Here is a 23,687-nt window from a genome sequence, read left to right as displayed (position 1 = left end):
CATCAAACCTCCCCAAATCCTTAACATTCTTGTTTGTGTTTTGGAACAGTTTTTTTTTTTCTTTTTTCAATATCTCTAGATTTTTCAACTCATTTCACCTCAATTTCCAAAAAATTATATTTCGATCAAAGTTTTTATTCTGGAATATTTACTTCCTGAAAACTGGATTAGACAATGTATTGTGGATTTAGGGTTTTGCACTGTAGCTCAGAGACTTGGTGGCTCTGACTGAATTCCCAAGCAGAGGTGATGTGCACTTCCTCAGGACACCAGTGTTCCCAGCTTGTTGCTCAAGCCCAAAATAGAGTCTATCTCTCAAAATGAGACTGACATCCCAAAAGCTAGATTTAAAAAAAAAATTTTTATTGGAGTAGAGTTGATTTACAATATTGTGTTACTTTCTGCTGTACAGCACAGTGAATCAGTTATACATATACATATATCCATTATTTTTTATACTCTTTTCCCATGTAGGTCACTACAGAGTATTGAGTAGAGTTCCCTATGCTATATAGTAGGTCCTTATTAGTTATCTATTTTATATGTAGTAGTATGAATGGATAAAGAAGATGTGGTACATATATAAAATGGAATATTACTCAGCCATAAAAAAAGAATGAAATGATGTCATTTGCAGCAACATGGATGGAACTAGAGATTGTCATACTGAGTGAAGTAAGTCAGACAGCAAAGGACAAATACTGTGTGATATTGCTTATATGTGGAATCTAAAAAAATGGTACAAATGAACTTATTTCCAAAAATAAGAAACAGAGTTACAGATGTAGAAAACAATCTTATGGTTACCAGGGGGACAGAGGAGAGGGACAAATTGGGAGATTGGGATTGACAAAAGCTAGATTCTGATGCAGCCCACTCAGCTGTTACATCATAAAATGATAGTCCTACAAATGGGAACAGTGCACAGTCACTACACACTCCTAGAGTATTGAGGAGTAGAAAATATAAGTTTTGATCATACATTATTATTATAGAAGTATCACTTTGGTGACCCATAACAAATGCTTGCCTTCTAAATTCATTCCATAGCTAAAAAATAAAAAAAAAATTCAAAAGTTTCCCAACCCTATGCTAAATTTCTTAGCACTTAATGCAGAATTACAACCCCACCCTAAAAACAGCCTCACTGTCCTACAGAAACCCTGTGCTCTGAGCATATTTACTTATGCTTTCACATTTTTGTCAAAATTGCTATGTCCTCTGATTATGATGCTTTTTCCTGCTCCTTCTTCATCCAGATGAGGTCTTACTTCCTCCATGAAGAAATCATGAAGGTGTCTTAAATGATTGAAGCTCCCCTTGATCTCACCTATTTAGATTTCAACATGCAATGTGTTGTATACAGTCTTTTTCTACATGTAGTTCATGAATCCTGGAAGACTGAGATCAATCTTTTTACTTTCGTTAAACAAAAAATGCCTTTCCCAAATTAATCTCCACATACCCATAATTAATTATCTTATTGATTTGGGGATTTTTTTAAAAAGAAAAAGTCATTGAAACCAATCTTTCAATTCATTGCATTGACAATTTCTGACAGAATAATTAGCTACTACTTTCTTGTCCAACATAATTCTCCGAAGTAGCTTATTGGCTAGTCTCTCAGTTTTGTGCCCATCTTTCGTCACCATGTCTGTTGGAATTATTGCAAAAATTCAAATTATTTTTGTGAAAAAAGTGAGGAAATGGATTATGCATCTAGGACATTAAGGTAATCTGAAGTCAGTGAGCGGAAGAAATAGCTTGATTTGCTCAGAGTTTGAGTTTTCCTAAAATTGGTCCCTTGGCAAAAAAATCTTAACAGCAGAAATAATGGCAGTTAAGAAAATAACTCATCAGTTGTGTTATCTCCTCTGACAGATAGCTCTTTATTGAAAATTACTTTTCCTTACTTGAAGTGATGGTAGTAGTGTGGCACTTAAATATATCTGTTGATTCTCTGAAATGCTCCCAAATGGAATCTTCTTTTCACTAATTAATTCTACCAAATTTGAATTTAGATTCACTAAGTTGTTGTGCCCTACATATTTTTCTAAGTTTAAATTTTGGACTGTTGTTTGGGCCTCTGTTTTTCAAGGACACTGGAAAATAAAGATGAGTTTATAGTAAATTATTTTTTTGAAATTTGCTCTATTAATTCTGATGAGAAGAAATCTGAAAATCAAAGTTACACTGTCATTTCAGAGTGACACAGAATTAAAAGATCATTGTTCTGAGTCCTTCAGAAGAAAAAAAGCATGCTTCTTTTAGAGGGTTAAATATGAAGTATGCTCTGCTCTTTAAATAAAAACGGATTAGAAGATGGTTTGATTAGGAGCTCTGAAAGAATGATGGTTGCAATATTGATGAGAAGGTGCAGAAGTAGCTTGTGTTCCCAGAGTTAACACAACTGAAATTCTAATACTGGAAACCCACATTCTTAAGCATGTAGGCTATGTGAAACTACATACTGAGAAAGAAGTGCTACATATAAGTAAACTATTACATTTAACAAATATATATATATATCAAAAGTCTATGCCCATGGATTTAAATTATTCAGTTTGATCTTACTGATCAAAAATGTATTATCTGTATAAAAATATTTATCAGAAAATTTACTAGCATGATCCAATCCAATAAGAAAAGAGAATGGATATAAGTACAAAATTGTATGAATAGCTCAAAAACCCAGCAATATTTTATTTTATTTTTTATTTTTTCTTTATTGGAGAATAATTGCTTTACAATGGTGTGTTAGTTTCTGCTTTATAACAAAGTGAATCAGTTATACATATACATATGTTCCCATATCTCTTCCCTCTTATGTCTCCCTCCCTCCCACCCTCCTTATCCCACCCCTCTAGGTGGTCACAAAGCACCGAGCTGATCTCCCTGTGCTATGTGGCTGCTTCCCACTAGCTATCTATTTTATGTTTGGAAGTGTATATATGTCCATGCCACACTCTCACTTTACCACAGCTTACCCTTCCCCCTCCCCATGTCCTCAAGTCCATTCTCTAGTAGGTCTGTGTCTTTATTCCCATCTTGCCCCTAGGTTCTTCATGACCTTTTTTTTTCTTAGATTCCATATATATGTGTTAGCATATGGTATTTGTTTCTCTCCTTCTGACTTACTTTACTCTGTATGACAGACTCTAGGTCCATCCATCTCCCTACAAATAATTTCATTTCTTACGGCTAAGTAATATTCCATTGTATATATGTGCCACATCTTCTTTATCCATTCATCTGTTGATGGACACTTAGGTTGCTTCCATGTCCTGACTATGGTAAACAGAGCTGCAATGAACATTTTGGTACATGACACTTTTTGAATTATGGTTTTCTCAGGGTATATGCCCAGTAGTGGGATTGCTGGGTCGTATGGTAGTTCTATCTTTAGTTTTATAAGGAACCTCCATACTGTTCTCCATAGTGGCTGTATCAATTTACATTCCCAGCAAGAGTCCAAGATGGTTCCCTTTTCTCCACACCCTCTCCAGCATTTATTGTTTGTAGATTTTTTTTTTTTTTTTTTTTTTTTTTTGTGGTACACGGGCCTCTCACTGTTGTGGCCTCTCCCGTTGTGGAGCACAGGCTCCGGATGCACAGGCTCAGTGGCCATGGATCACGGGCCCAGCCGCTCTGTGGCATGTGGGATCTTCCCAGACCGGGGCACAAACTCGTGTCCCATGCATCTGCAGGTGGACTCTCAACCATTGCACCACCACGGAAGCCCTGGATCATGTTTTCATTGTCATTTGTCTCTAGGTATTTTTTGATTTACTCTTTGATTTCTTCAGTGATCTATTGGTTATTTAGTAATGTATTGTTTAGTCTCCATGTGTTTGTGTTTTTTTATGTATTTTTCCCTGTAATTCATTTGTAATCTCATAGCGTTGTGGTCAGAAAAGAGGCTTGATCTGATTTCAATTTTCTTAAATTTACTGAGGCTTGATTTGTGACCCAAGATGTGATCTATCCTAGAGAATGTTCCATGAGCACATGAGAAGAAAGAGTAATCTGCTGTTTTTGGATGGAATGTCCTATAAATATCAATTAAATCTATCTGGTCTATTGTGTCATTTAAAGCTTGTGTTTCCTTATTAATTTTCTGTTTGGATGATCTGTCCACTGATGTAAGTGAGGTCTTAAAGTCTCCCACTATTATTGTGTTACTGTTGATTTCCTCTTTTAGAGCTGTTAGCAGTTGCCTTATGTATTGAGGTGCTCCTATGTTGGGTGCACATATATTGATAATTGTTATATCTTCTTCTTGGATTGATCCCTTGATCATTATGTAGTGTCCTTCGTTGTCCATTGTAACCTTCTTTATTTTAAAGTCTATTTTGTCTGTTATGAGTATTGCTACTCTAGATTTCTTTTTACTTCCATTTGTATGGCATATCTTTTTCCATCCCCTGACTTTCAGTCTGTATGTTTCCCTAGGTCTGAAGTGGGTCTCTTTTAGACAGCATATAGATGGGTCTTGTTTTTGTATCCATTCAGCAAGACTGTGTCTTTTGGTTGGAGCATTTAATCCATTCACGTTTAAGGTAATTATTGATATGTATGTTACTATTACCATTTTCTTAATTTTTTGTGTTTGTTTTTGTAGGTCCTTTTCTTCTCTTGTGTTTCCCACTTAGAGAAGTTCCTTTAGCATTTGTTGTAGAGCTAGTTTGGTGGTGCTGAATTCTCCTGGCTTTTGCTTGTCTGTAAAGCTTTGATTTCTCCATTGGATCTGAATGAGATCCTTGCCGGGTAGAGTAATCTTGGTTTTAGGTTCTTCCCTTTCATTACTTTAAGTATATCATGCCACTCCCTTCTGGTTTGTGGAGTTTCTGCTGAGAAATCGGCTGTTAACCTTATGGGAGCTCCCTTGTATGTTATTTGTCATTTGTCCCTTGCTGCTTTCAATAATTTTTCTTTGTCTTTAATTTTTGCCAATTTGATTACTATGTGTCTCAGTGCATTTCTCTTTGGGTTTATCCTGTATGGGACTCTCTGCACTTCCAGGACTTGGGTGGCTATTTCCTTTCCCATGTTAAAGAAGTTTTCAAGTATAATCTCTTCAAATATTTTCTCGGGTCCTTTCTCTCTCTTCTCCTTCTGGGACCCCTATAATGTGAATGTTGTTGCGTCTAATGTTGTCCCAGAGGTCTCTTAGGCTATCTTCATTTCTTTTCCTTCTTTTTCCTTTATTGTTTTCACAGCAGTGAATTCCACCATTCTGTCCTCCAGATCACTTATCCATTCTTCTGCTTCAGTTTTTCTGCTATTGATTCCTTCTAGTGTAGTTTTCATTTCAGTTATTTTACCGTTCATCTCTGTTTGTTTGTTCTTTAATTCTTCTAGATCTTTGTTGAACATTTCTTGCATCTTCTCGATCTTTCCCTCCATTCTTTTTCCGAGATTCTGGATCATCTTCAGTATCATTATTCTCAATTATTTTTCTGGAAGGTTGCCTATCTTCACTTCATTTAGTTGTTTTTCTAGGGTTTTATGTTGTTCCTTCATCTGGTACATAGCTGTCTACCTTTTCATCTTGTCTTTCTGTGAATGTGGTTTTTGTTCCACAGGCTGCAGGACTGTAGTTCTTCTTGCTTCTGCTGTCTGCCTTCTGGTTGATGAGGCTATGTAAGAGGCTTTTGGAAGTTTCCTGATGGGAGGGACTCATGGTGGGTAGAGCTGGCTGCTGCTCTGGTGGGCAGAGCTTAGTAAAATTTTAATCTGCTTGTTTGCTGATAGGTGGGGCTGGGTTCCTTCCCTGTTGGTTGTTTGGCCTCAGGTGACCCAACACTGGAGCCTACCTGGGCTCTTTGGTGGGGCTAATGGTGGACTCTGTGAGGGCTCACGCCAAGGAGTACTTCGCAGAACTTCTGCTGCCAGTGTCCTTGTCCTCATGGTGAGGCACAGCCACCCCCCCACCTCTGCAGGAGAACTTCCAACACTAGCAGGTAGGTCTGGTTCAGTCCCCTATGGGGTCACTGCTCCTTCCTCTGGGTCCCTAGGCACACACTACTTTGTGTGTGCCCTCTAAGAGTGAAGTCTCTGTTTCTCCCAGTCCTGTTGAAGTTCTGCAATCAAATCCTGCTAGCCTTCAAAGTCTGATTCTCTAGGAATTCCTCCTCCCATTTCCTGACCCCCAGGTTCGGAAGCCTGATGTGAGGCTCAGAACCTTCACTCCAGTGGGTGGACTTCTGTGGTATGTGTTCTCCAGTTTGTGAGTTACCCACCCAGCAGTTATGGGATTTGATTTTATTGTGATTGCGCCCCTCATAGCATCTCACTGTGGCTTCTCCTTTGTCTTTGGATGTGGGGTATCATTTTTGGTGAGTTCCAGTGTCTTCCTGTCCATGTTTGTTCAGCAGTTAGTTGTGATTCTGGTGTTCTCGAAAGAGGGAGTGAGAGCACATCCTTCTGTTCTGCCATCTTGAACCAATTGCTCTAAAAATTATAGTGAGATTTTTATGTATAATCAAAATAGGTCACTCATATGATTATATGTACTTAGGTTTTGTATGTAATATTAGAAAATAAATTTAGCTAAACCTACAAGTCATATGTTCTATACAATGATTACAAGATTATTTTATTTATTTCTCCCCTTTCTTCTTTTTTTCCCCCAAATACATTAATTTCGTTTTGAGGAACATCCAAATTGATTTTTAAAATTTATTTTAAATATTTTTACCAACTTATAAATCTTTTGGTCCCATTGAAAGATAATAATTTTTTTTAATTAACCTTAAACCAACTCACTGAATTGTCTTAGCCTCAAGCTAAGGAACACTCAACTTAAGGAAATACACCCACAAAATCATAGTTTTGAGGTAGTGGTTATTGCTGTTCTAATGTAAAGTAAGTATATAACTATCAAAATAGTTTCTTTCACATATCACATAAGATCAATTCAAAGTACATGTTCATCATTCTGGGGAACTCTGCTTTCCATTATTTCATGTATCCTGAAATAATTTATATAGTGCTCTTAGTAGCTGCCATTTGACTACACTGTTATTTACAAAAAAATCTTTAAGGCAATTATCATTTGACCCATTTCACACAATGGGGAGAATCAGTAGCTTGCTAAATTCCATGGAGCTAATTAATGCAGGACTAGGATTCAGTCTTGGGTCTCGTTGACTCCAAAGCTCAGACTCTTAGACACTATCCACTGACTTGCTGATGGTCCTTTGGTTTCAAGTCATGGATTTAACTCTGGATAAATACCACCAATACTCACTTGGTAAGAAAGTACTGGTACAAGAGATTTTTTGACAAGAAAGTATTAATGTTGATGTCTTGGAAATCAACATTAATCATAAATACTGATTTCTTGACACAGTCTTCCAAGTCAGTTGTGTTCCAGCCTTACAATGTACTAACTTGCTAGGTAATTATAATCTCTACTTGCATGAGTTCTGTAAAGCCTAAGTGAAATTATTTGATTGGCACAGTATAAACTATGGAAGAAAAGTAGCCTGAATGGAGCTCAAGGAATGTTGTTGTGTTAAATACATTTTCAAAATCCTTCCAAGAGTTGGATTTCATGCTTTGCTGATTTAGGATTTAGGATAATATTGCAGGATTTACTTCCTTTAATTTCCACAGTTCTTTTTATCCATGTCATTTTAAGCAGTTATGCTTCAGTTTTATTTGCTGGGTTTCTTAAATTTTTACTACATGGATGCTAACCTTTGTACACGGAATCAGATTAATTGGTATCAATTGATGTGTCTGAGATTCATTTAAAACTGGAAATGGGCCTAAATGGACATCTGGTATAAAACAACAAGTTGAAAGCATGACCTCTCCTTGGTGACAAAATATATTTGATTTAGAATTGCCAAAAGATATCATTCTTTAGAGGTTTTTCTTTTATTAGAACATTAATACTAAAACCTGATTTTACCTGACAGAGAAATAAAGTGATAAGTTGTATTTGGAGATGTAATGTTAATTGTTTCTTAAAACAACTTTTCTCCACGAAACTTTAGAACATCAAGGAAAATACCGATTTCACCTCTAAACACATTTTGGAGGATGCTAACTAACAATATTACTTTTCTAATACAGAAAAGGAGAACTTTCCACGTTCTACAGAGTATATTCTCTTGAGCATTAGGGCTCATGCTTAGGTGCACCAAGCAAATTAGAACATCTGCCCTGGAGATGCCAGGTGTATGCTCTCTGAGAGAGAGGTTAACAAAGCATATTTTCAAGATGTGTGAATGTAATAAACTTATTTTTTGAAAACCATAAATTCTATTTTTGCCCATGGTTTTCTAAATATCAGGCACAGATTTAAAAATCTGGAAGTGCAGCCACTTATCATGTATATTTACATGAAGAATATTTCTATCAAAAGTCAGGATGGTTAAATATTTAAAAGTTATTTGTTAAGAGCAAATATACTTAAGTTCCTATATAGCGCCTCATAAAGAACAGAGCAAAATATCTTAAAAGAGGGTTTTAGCAATATTTTCCCATTTTTAGAGAGTCCATCTCTATTTTACTAACACAATATTATTCAACACATATATAAATTCTAATATTAGCTGGGTTGAATTCAAAAATATAAAAGTATTTTTAAGTTGTAATTAAAACAATCAGGTTAAATAGAGAATGTAAGAAAATGATTAATAAGAAAAGTTGATTAAATGGTGAACACTATTAGGTTTAGTATTGTAAATTAAGACATAAAGTAATGTAATGAAAAAAAGTTAGAAAGTGAGGTGACCAATATTTACATTTAAAGGCAGCTGGTAAAAATTCCATTTAGTTAGTTTAGTTTTAATGTGTCAGGGCCCCTCTAGAGACCAAGTGAAAATCAGATGTGCTTGGGTATGTCTGGTAAAATAGAGGGGACCTGAATCCTGAGTCATTGCCAGTGTTCTGGCTACACAAGGAAAGAGGAGTCTCTGAGGAAAACTCATTCCACAAGAGGGAAGAATGCCCCATGAATATTAAACATAATTTTCTGAGATGAATAGACATTTCTTGGTATTATTGAATTATTGGCGTGAGACCAGTACCATGGGATCAGAAGAAACACTACCTTGAGACCCATTAATAAAGCATAGTGAGAAACTGAAAACCAAATGTATCACTTCCCCCCACTTTACTATGTGCTGCCATCAGAGCATTATAAGTGGCTGGAACCACAGAGGTCACCAGAGGGACACCGTCATCATGCTGGCATACTGGGAAACACTGTAGTGCTGCCTGGGTGACATGGTGCCAGATGAAAGAGATACGTTGCTAAACATACGTGAGGAATCACGTAATCAAAGAAATACTCAGAGGAAAATAGGCATGGCAGAAATGTCTTGAGAAAGACATTTCCTGGCTTGTAAAGTTGGCAAAAGTCTAGGAGAAGATTCACATACATTTCAAAGGGGCAGAGAGAGAACTTACAATTACAAATTTTCTAAAATAAATGCTCTAAGGAAGTGGAGGTTAGGGGCCTATAGTCAGAAAGAAATCTGTCTGAAGTTCATTCAAGCTGAGAGGAACTGTAAGGCCATCTTGATCACCATCATCCTGATGCTTCTTGATACATTTACAACTTTCTTAAGAGTGCTCTTTGCAGTTTCGATGACCACCAATAATGTGTCAGCCACAGTTGTTATGAGAAGCTCTTAATGTTCTTATTGTCCAAGCTGAGAGAGTATTCCAGCTCTCAGCATTCTAAATCCAGACAAACAGAGTTTGAGACTCCAGATTTATCTTTGCTGCTTTTTAACAATCTCCTTTTCATGCTACATTTAATCCAGCTATGGATGGCTGTCCTGGAGGCAGCCTCTATTACTCCTCTATGCCAATATTGAAACAACATTTTTATCACATTAAAAAAAAGTCAATTTTGCAAAGTAATAGCGAATAATGTAGATTTTACTAAAGAATCCTTAGCAGGAAAAGGATAAGAATTTAGGTCACCCAAAAAAATACAGTTCTAATTTCCCTCAAAGGCCCCCTGTCCTCCATCCTTTTTGAACTTTCTGTGAACATCTGTCCTCCTGGAGCACAGAAAAGGCTTTCTTCCAGCTTCCTCAAAGACAACTGCAGGGCCAGGTGGTAGAGACAAAGTCTTTGTATGTGCCTGTCAAAATACCCACCTTATTCCCCTCATTCCCCGCACAGTGGGCTCTTCCATCAGGAGATTTTACTGCTAAGATAAAGAAGATAGTTCCTAGCAATAGTTATATTTGGATCCTTTGTCTCTAAATGCGAATGGTACTTTGGCTGTTGAAGAACATTTTTCAAATTTATAAAAATTCTAAAGAAAAATCCCAGGGAAAGAACATGCCTATGTTAAGTTATCATTCCCAAGATCCTGAAACTACCAGCCAGGGTTAACTAACTGCTCCCTTGACCCGTGATTTTTCTGAGAATTCTGGCTCTTCCTTACTCATGCATAATTAAGTTAGGTCTTCATGATTCTGCTACAGCTCTCAGGCAAGTCAACTTAACTTTTCCTAAGAGTCCTCCCTGTTATGTGGCTAAAGTTCAGTTTTGTTTCCCTTTAATGAAGAATTAAGCCATAGATTCCATTCAGATCATACAAATTTTAAAACAGGTCGGGATAGTCTAGTGATTTCACAAAACCTTTGTGCTTTTATTCCTTTTTGTAAAAAAGGTAATAAAGTAAGTTTTTACTCTTCTGGGATAAGTAGTTCTTAGGTATTATTTTCAGATCATAACATAGTTATTCAGCATAGATACAGGCTGTAGGGTCAGATCCTAAGAAACTTTTAGGCAATAAGATGTACACAGAAAGAAATCTAAGACTTAAGACTTTTCAATGAAAGAATAAAATCCATCATCACAGTGTCATGAGCTTCTTAGTGTTAAAAGAATCACGTTCAGCGAGTGAGGGTAAGATACTCTCTTACAGCAAAAAAAAAAAAAAAATCTGTTTTCTTTGAAATGGAAAGTTGGTAAGACCTTTAATTAATGATTGGTTTAAAATTTTCTAATAAAAAAGGCAATTTCCAATTTGTAGTCTAAGGAACTCAAACACTGTATAATTAATGGGCTTAAATTCCTAGACAAATCCACAAATGTTGTTTTAATCTGTAATGTAGCTGATAAAGTGTATAGATACAATAAATGGTAATGGAACAATATTCATTATTGGCTTTTTTTTCCTTCAAAATATTACTATCTAGTAAAGGCATTAAAGGTATCAAATAGATGAATAACCTACATGTCTTTGTCTTTTTTATTTTATTTTATTTTTTTTGTGGTATGCAGGCCTCTCACTGTTGTGGCCTCTCCTGTTGCGGAGCACAGGCTCCGGACGCGCAGGCTCAGCAGCCATAGCTCACGGGCCTAGCCGCTCCACGGCATGTGGGATCTTCCCGGACCGGGGCACGAACCCGTGTCCCCTGCATCGGCAGGCGGACTCTCAACCACTGCGCCACCAGGGAAGCCCCATGTCTTTGGCTTGATGGACTAGTTCTAGATAAAAATTATACAAAAATTTCAGAAAGATGATTGAGGTAAAAGGTAGCCTAATCCCTTACATTTCCCCCGATATCAAAAATTAAGAGGAAAGATATAGAAACAGGAAGATAATAATTGCCAAGGAGAAATGATGCTGTGGAAAATGAAGCTAAGAAGTCTGAATATTTTACACATTTCTTACTATAAAATTTAAAATAACACCCATTCCAGTTAAAGACACTTGGAGAAATGGAAATTTGGTATTAAAGAGGACAGAGTAGAGAGCACCAGTTCACGAATCATCTTCTTGCCTTCCTATCCATTCAATTAGCCATGTTGTCAAAGAAGCAAGCATAAAAGTTGATACCAGGAAAAAGAATTTCTCCAAAGGAAAAGGAGATGGATAAGACATAACTGGTGACAGTAGTTTTTGATTAGAGGAAAACAAGGACAGATTAAAAAGAAGAAAGTTTCATCCAGCAGTCCCATGTTGAAAAGGAGGTAGAGCGAGGGAGAAATGAATAAATTAACAATACAATTATGCAAAGGCAACACATCTTGGCCCAAATACCTTCCTTGCAGCCTTGGTAATGTGAAGAATGTAAAAGACAAGACACATAGAGGAAATATCTCTGTAGAAGCAGTCTAGGGGAAGGGATAATAGCACAAGGCAGGGGTGATGGCTAGAAGACATGAAGGTGGCAATCTGGTATCCAAGATGGTGTGGAAATGGCTGTTTGGGAATGAATCTCATTTTCAAGGTAAGAGTTGCCTGTGTAAAGTTCATTCTAGTAATTTGGACTTTATAAACCATGTTTTGATAAATAATTCTCATATATAGACAGAGCCTTCAGAGAATGTAACAAAAGCTCCTGAGTACATTTGTTAGAATCCATGCCATTTCTGGACTATATTATATAGCACAGTATACCATGTACTGTATAGCAAGAAGTTGGGAATCTAAAGATAGCATTAAACTAATGAAGTGTTGTACAGACAAGGGACATTCTCATTATGTTTCATTATGTTTTGAAATAAGTTTTTGGGTCTTAATTTTTTCTCAAATTCTTTTTAAGGAAGATTAACTTAAAATATTTGTTATGTTAAATACTTGTTAATGTACCAGTTACTTCAAAGCCGTTTAGTAAATTAGATGGAAGAGTACGTAAATTTTCATACCTTGAACATCGTTATATAATTCAAAACATTTTTGATGGGTTTAAACTTTAATTTTTGTTATCTTTATTCAATATTTTAAGTTGATATAATATTAAACAATTCCTTGATTTAGCCTCAAATAGGAGAAATATTGGAAGCTGCAATGGATTTCAAAATCCAAGTAGGATGTATAGTCTCTAAAGCAAAAGAGAAGAACATGATAAAAAATAAGGAAATTAAAAAATGTTAACCTGTCCCTGCATGATCTTTTATATGAAAAAAAATTTTTAATCATTAAAATTGCTAATGAAAATTCACTTTGCAGGTATAATCAATTCTGGAGATTTTGAATACAAAAAGACTGATGTCCGCTTTAGAATTATTGGAGAGGTTTGCTTTTTGCCTTTAGCTTTCAGCCTTATCCTTCATGATAACACAGCTGAGGTGGATATACATATCTTTATGACTCATTCACTGATGAATGCAATTTCCTTCCAATAAAACAAGGGGTGTTTAGAACTTTTCATAGCAACCAGATTCCACAAGTGCTGCCTAATTTAACATAGCATTCAAAGTCAGAGAATGTGGCTGTTTTGCAAATAAGAAATAACACTGAGAAGAATACATTGTAATTAAAGCAAACTTTAGAACTTGAATATAGATATTATATGTGGAAACTCCAACTTTTCTCCCATAAAAATGAGATTTAAGTGACCTGTGACTGCCAACCTATTTTATTTTTTTAATAAGTTGCATGTTCAACTTAATGTTTTTACAAAAGTTTTTTTAGTCAAGTTCAACATATGGATGCTTAAATCAAGTTTATGTCTAAATTTCACATAGATCATGCTGTGTTTTACCCCTACCTCTAGTTAAAGGACACCTTGGACAAGAGACAGACACTGGTCCAGTGTATTTGCTGGTGACAAATAGAGGTGGGTGTTATTTTCCTAAGGGAATGCATCTGCTAGTTTTTTGTTTGTATAAAATGGGTCATTATTTCTTTTATTTTTAATTTAACAGCAAGTAAAAATCTATGCATCTTATTTTTTTTTTTTGCTAAGATTTGTGATGATAAGAATATTCAATTAAAATCTTTAACTGCCACTAGGGGCACAGACAATTAAAAATTGTATTCTCTGGTAGAAGCCAAAGATTTATATTTTAAAATTTTTATAATTTTATTGGCTTTTATAGCTTTAAAGTATTATTCCCCTGTTGACAATATATTTGTAATCATGAGTTGCCAGTAGATGCTTTTAAGTCTTCTGTCTTTTTAAACTTATGTTTTTATTAGCTTTTGCACATAACAGTAGGAAATCAATTTGCAATAATTTAGGCAGTATATATTAGTGCCTAAGAGAGCAAAGGAGAGATCCCATAATAAAATAGAGTGGTATAATCATATTTACAGTAATAGAGAAATTTTCATTAATGGCTGGTTAATCATGTATGAATAAAAATGGGGACTATAATGAGTGTATTTTGGAAAAACATCTTGCCTATATTTCCCATACAAGTATAGTTCAAATTAGAGTTTTTAAGTTATGTATCATCTCAACTGTGCTATCTTAAAAATGACAGTTGTTTAAATGTCATGACTTAGAGTTATATTAGGGTAAATGTACATGAGATATGCAATATTACCTATTTACATTAAAAAGTTATGTGACAGAAAAATTGATTATACTTTATTTTTTAATTTTGCTACATAAATGTAATAGCCTGAATTAGCCTAATTTGTTACTATGGACAGAATAACATTGTTATAGGAGTTTGTTATTTAGATATGTGAAGAAGATGACTTCTAACAATTTACACTAGTAGATTTCCAGTCCTAAAAAGTTAGAATACATTAAAAAGAAAAAGCTTGCTAAATATCCTCTACAGTTAGAAACTAATGGAAAATACAACTTATAGTTGGCCCTCCGTATCTGTAGTTCCACATCCTTGGATTCAACCAACCATGGATCGTGTAGTACTGTATTATTTACTATTGAAAAATTCCATGTATAAGTGAACCCACATGGTTCAAACCCATTGTTCAAGGGTCAAGTGTAGTTTGTTAATGAATTCTTTGTAGGTCAGAAGTTTTGAAACTATTTTTTTCATAAAGTTGTTATGAACATTTCGTATCTCAGTTTCTAGGTTCATAAACTTTGAGGATTGTTATGTCCTTTTAATGAATTGACCACTTTGTCATTATAAATTGATCCTCTTTAGCCTTGGCAGTATTCTTTGTATTGTAGTCTGATTTATCTGATATCAATATAACTATTCCAACTTTCTTTAGATTAATATTAGCATGGTATATATTTTCTGTCTTTTAAATTTTAATCCATGCTTGTCTTTACATTTAAAGTGTGTTTCTCATAAGCAGCATATAGTAGACTCTTGCTTTTGTTATCCAGTCCTACAATCTCTATAGGTGAAATGAATTTTTAGGCAATTTATATTTAGTGTAATTATTGATAAGTTTAAGACTTTCCTCTTGCTATTTCTTTTCTATTTTCCCCAACAGTTCTTTATTGCTGTCTCCCTCTTTTTTTTGCCTTCTTTTTGATTAAATCCTTTTTATGATTCTATTTTATTCTCTTTTTTATTTTATTAGTTATAAATCTTTGCTTTATTGTTTGTATTTGCATTAGGGTTTATAGTATACATCTTTAAGTTTTCACAGTATACCTTCAAGTGATATTATAGCACTTCACGTACAAGAACTTTCCAATAGTATACCTGCATTTCTCCCATTCCAGTCTTTATGTTATTATCATATATTGTGTATTAAATATATAATAAACCCCACAAAAATTTATACTATTTTTCATTAACAAGCAATTATCTTTTAAAAGATTAAAATAATAGGCGATAATTATGTATTTTCAATATCCTTCCTTTCTTTCTGTGTATTCACAATTCCATGTGGAATCATTTCATTATGCATGAAGAGATTAATTTTAACAACTGTGACAGTTATGAGTTGGTTTTGGTTGATTGATTTACTCCTTGTTATGGGGCGTATTTTCCTGTCTCTGTCCATACCTGGAAATTTTTTATTGAATTTCAGACATTGTTAATTTTAACTTGTTGGTCCTGGATATTCTTGTATTCCTATAGATATTCTTGAATTTTGTTGTAGGATGCAGCTATGTACTTGGAACAGTTTTATCCTTTAGGTCTTAATTTTAAGATTTGTTTTATGGGACCAGACTAAGATTTAGTGTCTGGCTATTTTCTACTACTGAGATATGACTCTTCTGAGTACTCTAGCCAATGCCCAGTGAGTCATGAGGTCTTCCAATCTAGCTAGTGGGATCAGTCACTATCCTCTGCCATGTGTAAGCATCAGCACTGTTTCTTTTAATCCTTCTGGATTGTCCTCGGCCCTGAACTAGTTTCCTTGGAAGTGTATGCTGATCAGTACTCAGCTGAATACTTGAGAAGGACCCTTTACATATCTAGAGTATGCTTTCTGAGCAGCACTCTCCTCATAGGTACTCAGTCCTGCCAAAGCTAGCATTTTTGGTCACCCTGAACTTTTAGTTCAACTCAACTCAGGTATTCTGCTGGGTTTCCCCTGGCTGCACCATGGCCAGGAAACAAATTGAAGTCAGTTCAGTAAGCTGGGGCAGACATAGTGCTCCCATTGTTTGTTTTCTGTTTCTCAGGAATCACCTTTGATCAGTGGCTGATGTCCAGTGTCTTTAAAACAATATTTTTATATATGTTGTGATTGATTGACTGATTGATTTTGGTTGTGCAAGGCAAGTGGGTAAACATGGTTCCTTTTAGTCCATCTTGTTTGGAAATGTAACAGAATTCTCTCTTTACCTGGTCTCTAAATAGGAACAAGTTTTTAGCCATTTTCCCGATGCTAGATGCTTTCTCTTACCTCTAGGCTTTGTAACATGCCTTACTTCTGTTCAAAGGCTTATTTTCTCCATTTTTCCCCATAGTTAACTTGAAAAATTTTTTAAGGCTCCAGGCAATAATTCCTTCCTTTCCATCAAGGTTACCTAAAATGTCTCTATTTTCACAAGACCTGTGATTACACCTACCCTGCACTTACAATGGATTATAATTTTTGATTTATTTCTCTGTTCCCTCACCAGCCTATGAATTATTTAAAGACAGAGATAGTGTCTTTTGTTATGGTATTTTGATGCTCAGTAGTATCTGGAATATAGTAATAACACAATAATGATTTATATAATGAATGTTTGGGTCTTATGTAAGGTGAACCAATAATAGAGAGTAAAATTGCTTTTATTCCATTATTTTTATAAAAAAAGGATGATATATATTAAATTAAGATGCCACTGAAGAAGCCAGTAAAGATCAATTTAGTAATTTCTAGGTTTCCCTTCTCTCTAATAATCTAATTCTGAGACCATGTGATCCCACCTACAGAGAAATAGCTTGTTCCAAACAAATTATTAATTGATGGTTGGAGGTTTTAAAAGTTTAAAATTCAGGTGACTTTGCATGAAGTTAACCTCACTACTGTACTAGTTTAATTATATTATCTGACAACATGTGGATTTTCTCATTTGCTCCTTCTCTTTGTCCTCATTTATTTAGGTTATCAATTGTTAATTTGCTTAGTACTTTGGGGGCATTCTTTGCTCCATTAGCCCTTTAGAGATTCTATAATATGGCATAGAGGATAAGCATAATGATATGAGTGGTTTAAATTCCAGCTTGGCCACTTACTTTGTGACCATGAGGAAGTCAATTAACCTCTCTGTGCTTCAGTTTCCTCCTTTATAAAATGGGAATAATAATAGTAAATAGCCCATAAGATGAGAGTGAGGATTAAATTTTCTTACATAGGACACATTTTAGAATAGTTCTAGAAGAGATCCTGGCAATTGTAAGAATCATGTAAACATTAATTATTATCCTTATAATAATTACCATTTACCTTTAATCCAACCTTGCAATTTATCACTTCCTTTTAATACAACTTTGCTATTTTCATTTCTATAAAAAAATCCTGCAAGTTACAAAATCAAGTAAAGTATTTATATTACTGTGGGGATGTAAAAGTTATAGGAAATAGAGGCCTTAGTATCAGGCTTCAACCATCTAAAGGGCTGTTATATGGAAGGGATTGAAATTATTCTCTATTTTTCAGAGACAATATGCTAAAATGTATGGAAACTACAGGGAGGCTTTTTTGACTTTCTAATAAATACAGATGACAAAAATGCAACGCAAGCACTGAAATTTTCCTTTCTAGAAGTGCAGGAGATGACTCTTTACACTAGATGGCCTCTGAGATGTCTTTTGATTCTAAAGACCTACATAATTTTAAGTAACATTTTTAGGCAGAGAAGACTTTCTTTATCCCTACACTACATGCTACAGGCCCCAATTCTATTTATCAAGTGAGAAAAAAAATCTGTTTGTCTTGTGAACATTTAGAGTGGAAACCTGGGAAGTACTGATACATAAAATGATAAAGTTTATGCTCATATCCACAACACCGTCTTTTATAACTAATAGTATGTTATCCACTTGTGGGTAAAGGAGACATTAGAAGCTTGTGTATTACTTCATAACAACCCCTTAAAAAGTTCTTTAATTAATTTTGGTATGTAAATTTTCATATCTCTGAAAAGAATTCTAAATTTGTTGAGGGTAGAAGAAATAGGATAGCTGGATCTGTAAGGAAATGTTCCTTTTCAGTTGACATGCTTATTTTGAAAACATCAGTGAGTGTCTACTATTAGTCAAATATTTATTTGATGGTGCACCATATTAATTGAAAAGTTGACTTTCACTTTGGGTAAATATCCACTTACAGTTTTGAAGGACTGTCACTTTAGCAAGTTATAGATTGAGAGACATATCTATATATCTCTTCTTAGAGGACTTGTGACTAGTTTGACCATAGGCCAATTTACACAAGAATAAAAATTATATGTTGTCCTTTACTCATTCTGGACAAGTAGTATATTTGAAACGGAGCTACTGTGACCTAAAATCTCTAAGTGTTTATTGCACTGGCTAAAAATCTTCTTTATCGAGCAAATATGTTTTTGAAGAAAGCCATCAAAGCACTGTACCTGAAATGAGAGTTACCTGGAAGTGTGACCTTGGGTGAGCTGCTTTAAGCACTAGGAACTGTTTTTTTCATCATTAAATTGACCATATAAACAATGGCCCAAAACATATTATGTGAAACCTGTGGATCCAATCGTGTTTAAATTCAAATTTAGGAAAATCATGTAGTGCATCTATCATATTTAGTTAATACTAAATAGGGTCTGGAGCAGCATCCCACAAAGAAACATATTCATATATTTGTAGTGATTCATGAATATTTATACTAAGTGGGGAAAGCAAGGTCTATAAACATACTGATGAAAGCTCAGATTAGTTTTGCCTTTAAATGAGTTTTGGCAACAAACTTTGAAAAATTAAAAAAAAAACCTTTTGGTCTTCAGAGATTTTTGAATTTTGAAAGAGGGGATAAAGGATCATACATCTATACTTGTATAGTGTGAAAGGCAGTTTTGATGATCAAATGAGATAACTTTGAGAAAGAACTCTACAAATTATAAAGCAGTATATAAAGTAAGGCATTATTATCAGCTATGTACTTGACTTTACAGCTATTTTCCAGGCTTTCACTGAGTATGAAGAGTTGGGAGATAATTTTTTATTATGCTGGGTTTGAGCATAGTTTAAAGAAAAGAGATTAAAAGTTTTCTTCTAGAAGTGTATGGTGCTCATACTACTTAGATTTCATTGATATCAGCATGGATATATGTGTTTTCCAGGCATTCAAGTTCTCTTTCTTACCAAAATAAGTTTGCACATTTCTGCTATTATAACGTTCTTTTAAATTATATCTCAGAGATATCAAAAGCTTAGAATTTATTCATTTATTCAGTCAGTAATTGCTAATTTTGAATAATTATGTGTGGAGTAAGTATTCAGTAGGAAACAGTATTAGTTCAAGAACTTGACAGAAGAGTTGTTTGACAGAAAGAAAGATTGGAGATATACAAGAAATGCCAATTTACATAATAATTGGGCACAACATAAAACTAATTAAAATGTTCATATATAGACCTTGGATATTCATGTGTAAATAAAAGTAACAAATTGAGAACAGTCTTGTTGGGATGTGTAGGAATCTTCTTCTGCACTTGGCCAAGAAGCCATAATTAGAATTTCAGTGAGATGTTATTGGCAACTGTGGCCAGGAAAAGCAGTGAGTGCTCATCTGGACTTTCCCTGGGTGGGATTGGGCAGGATTTGGCTCCCCAGAGAACTCTAGGATGCTGGTCACACTTCAAACCCTTCTTTGGTAAACCACTCTGTGAATGACCTTAAGTGTGAGTATAGGAACCACTATACTGATCATTAGTCTCTTCTACCATTATTTGATATATACATTACTTAACTCTAAATAATCCTAATCGAATGCAATCAACAGGAAGTATGGGAATCTATCAACTAATGTTTGATTTATTTAATTCAGCAGCATCCAAACAGATGCTAATACTCTACCTTCTTGGACAAAAGTGGATGAAACTCTTTCTCACAAAGTGAGAATATGAGCGTAAGGCATGAACTTAAAGGAAAGAGTAATGATGAAAGTAATATATATGTTAACATACATGGTCTAGTCTTACTTGTCTCCTAAATCAACCTGATTTTAAACATAGAAACTTACCTGAGTCTTAATTTTCTCATGTATAAACTGTAGGGATAAATGTGATAAACCTGGCCCTGCTACCTGCTCAAAACTTTTCTTTGAAGCTCAGCATAATTTGGTCCTTTTAAATTTCACTTTAGCCATATACTATGCTTCAATAATCAACCCTAAGTTTTGAAATGTCAGTGATAATTTCACCAGTTTGATATAGTTTTTCTTTTCATGTTTGTTCTTGAATGAAAACCCAGGCAATTTAGAAATCAGCTCCCCCACTCCTCAGCATTCCCCAAGTTCTCTGGGCTTTGTTAGGTTAATGAAAAACTGACATTGCTGTCTATGCACTTAGTGATGAATGCACTTTAACACAACTGGATATTTTCCACCAAATATATTTTCTCAAATACTAATCATATTGTCATTTCTAACTTTTCAAACCCTTTTCTAGCTTTTTAATAAAAAAATAATAATTATGAATCTTTCTAGAAGTGACACAGTGTAAGTTTCAGAGCAAAGATAAATTATGAAATGGTGCATGAGTAATGCAAGTAAATGAAAAGAAAGACATGATATGTAGGGCATTAGTAAAATAAAATTTATCTTGCAACTGGGCTTTGAAAATTGATAACATAAGAACTGTAGTTAAAATACTGTGCTTCTAAAAAATATGATTCTGAAAAGTGTCATACTGTTCATCTTCATCATCTTCCAATGCAGTCAATTCTTTTAACTTGTAATGAAAATACCTCACCTCAACTGTGTCTCAGTTGGCTAAACTCATGCATTAAAAAGTTGATCAATCTGAATTTAAGGAGATAGCAGGAAGAAAGGATGTGTTTTATTGTTGTTTACATATGTAGTCTCATCTTATATTTTGGAATCAAGACTGTCATTGGTTTCTTAATGGTACTGTAATGTTACAAGTCAGGATGAGATAAAGATAAATTTAAGGAGTGTAAGATTTTACCTTTCCTTTGACATTTTTATTCCAAGTTCTTTTTTAATTTGATAAATATAACTTGCTTTGTATATACCGAGCAATGTGTAATCAGGGGCTGGAGATAAAATAATGAAAATGTATTTTTTTCCTTTCAAATAGCTTATCATCCAGCAAAAGAGAGCAGTGCATTAACTATTACTGATTGTGATAAGAAATAGTAATAATTTCCATCTTTGGAGTGCTAACTATGCACCAGGAACTGTACTTCCCATTTTACATAAATTATCTCATTTAACCAACACCATAATGCCATGAAGTAGTATTATAATGCCATTTGTCAGATTAGGAAACTGAGGCTTAAGAAGCTAACTTGCTCCAAGTCTCCTAGCAAGTCCATGGCAGGACAGATACTTAAACTCAGGCTCTCTGACTCCAAAGCCAAAGCTCATAACAATTATTACAATGGGACAAGTATTGACATAGAAGTATGTATAAAAATTTAAGGTAGTGTAGATGTATGAAGTGATTGACTTTAAACCAAATTAGGAAAGGAAAAATATATGGAAAACCTTCATAGGGAGAATGATGTTGAAGGGTGAAGAGTTATTCACCAGGACAAGTGAAGGAAGATGATTACAGCAGAGGTAATAGGATTAGCAAGGGGATTGAGTAAGTGTTGGTGTCTGAGGATGGTGGGCTGTCTGAAGAGACAAGGCTTCTGACCCCAAGGTGTGGAGTGGAGGGAAAAGGGATGAGCCTGAACAGGTGTATAGGAGTGGGTCAAGAACAATCTAGTTAAACCACCTTAAAGACTTAGGCTTTTCTTTATGCGTATATAGAACCTCCAAATGATTTCTCAACAGGGAAGTGCCAAAATAAGCTCTGCTTTAATGAGAACTGGCAACTGTGAAGAGTAGGTTGGAGTAGAAAAAACTGGATAGGGAGAGGAGCTACAGTTATTAGAAGTGTGGCAGGAGGTAAACAGACCTTAATTAAAACAGTAGTAATGTGGAAGGAGAGGAGAGAAGAAATGCAAGAGAGAATTCAGGGATGGAATCAATTCAGTTGGATAATATACTGTGGCAGATGGGGAACAGTTTGGAATAATTCCATGATTAACTATATTTGGTAATAGGATGAGTAGAAAAAACAGAAAAATGAGCAAGTTTATGAAAACAACAACAACAAGAGAGAATTGTTATGACAGTGTTGAGTTTCAGGAATCTATGGTACAGCCATGTTGATGCCTAGTAGTTGTAGATAAGATGATGTAACTATTATTCTCATAAAGTAAAAATTAATTATGCTGACTCAAAAAGTGCAGCAGGGAATTCCCACCAGAGAAAATACTGATGGCCACTCTGAGCAACAGACACATTATTCATATGTGACTATTTTCTCTGCTCTTCAGCTGACTCCGAGGAGGGCTTGGCACCAGTTTCTGTTTGAAGGCAGAGATTCCTTCTTTGGAACAGTCTCTCTTGAATCTGTGCATAGAGTAGGTACCCCTTTTTTCTCCAGAGGTGAAGAATTAGATTCATCCTTAAAACACAGCTTAGCGAAAATAATCTATAGATACATTTATTTTAAATAGTTTCCTTTGACTATTTTTACTTTTATTTTAGCTTATTACATTTCTATACATAAATCATGTATTTTTTATTTTTTTGAATGAAAGTTGGGTTTTGTCTTTTATTATGGGAATAATTCATTTTTAAGCATGGTAGTTTTTTTGTTTTTTAATTTTTATTTTATATTATAGTTGATTAGCAATATTGTGTTAGTTTCAGGTGTACAGCAAAGTGATTCAGTTATACATGTACATGTATCTATTCTTTTTTCAAATTGTTTAATAAATAAACACAATTAGGCTTTCAAATATTGTTTCAAATTTTGTTTCTTCTGACATGTTGTGATGTTAACATACATATGTAGGAGTCTCCCAAGTCAGAATTTCTAAAAAATCCTTGTGTTAGGAAATGTAATTTTCAGGTATTCAAGTAAAATTCTGTTAGCCCATTAGTTACTTAGGTCTACATATAGTTAATTTGGTGTTTGGTCATTTTAAAAAACAAAAATGAAAGCAAATCTTATCATATAACGTTCTAGATAAACACGTATTTGGTGCAATTTCAATACATAGCCGATAGTCTTATAGCAGTTTTCTATTTTAAGCTCAAATTTTTGCTTTTAAAGGATGGGTGCATCACTAAACATTCATTTAAGGCCTTTAAATTTGAAAATAATTTCTCATTTGCTATTTCATTGTACACTTGAAAATAACCTGAGGAGATATTAATAACTCATTTTACAGATGAAAAACAGATGCTGAAAGATTAAATGGAAAATATGTGAAAAGTCTATGTTTTAGTTTTACAAAGTGTACAGTAAAATAATTGGCCCTTAATCTATAGTAATATTACCTTATGAACAAAGTTAAATGTCTTGCAAATAGCTCTAAGA

This window comes from Hyperoodon ampullatus (genome assembly GCF_949752795.1).
Source record: "Hyperoodon ampullatus genome assembly, chromosome: 13".
NCBI classification, from domain to species: domain Eukaryota; kingdom Metazoa; phylum Chordata; class Mammalia; order Artiodactyla; family Ziphiidae; genus Hyperoodon; species Hyperoodon ampullatus.
The sequence above is the reverse complement of the archived record's forward strand: the minus strand, read 5'-3'. Positions refer to the sequence as shown.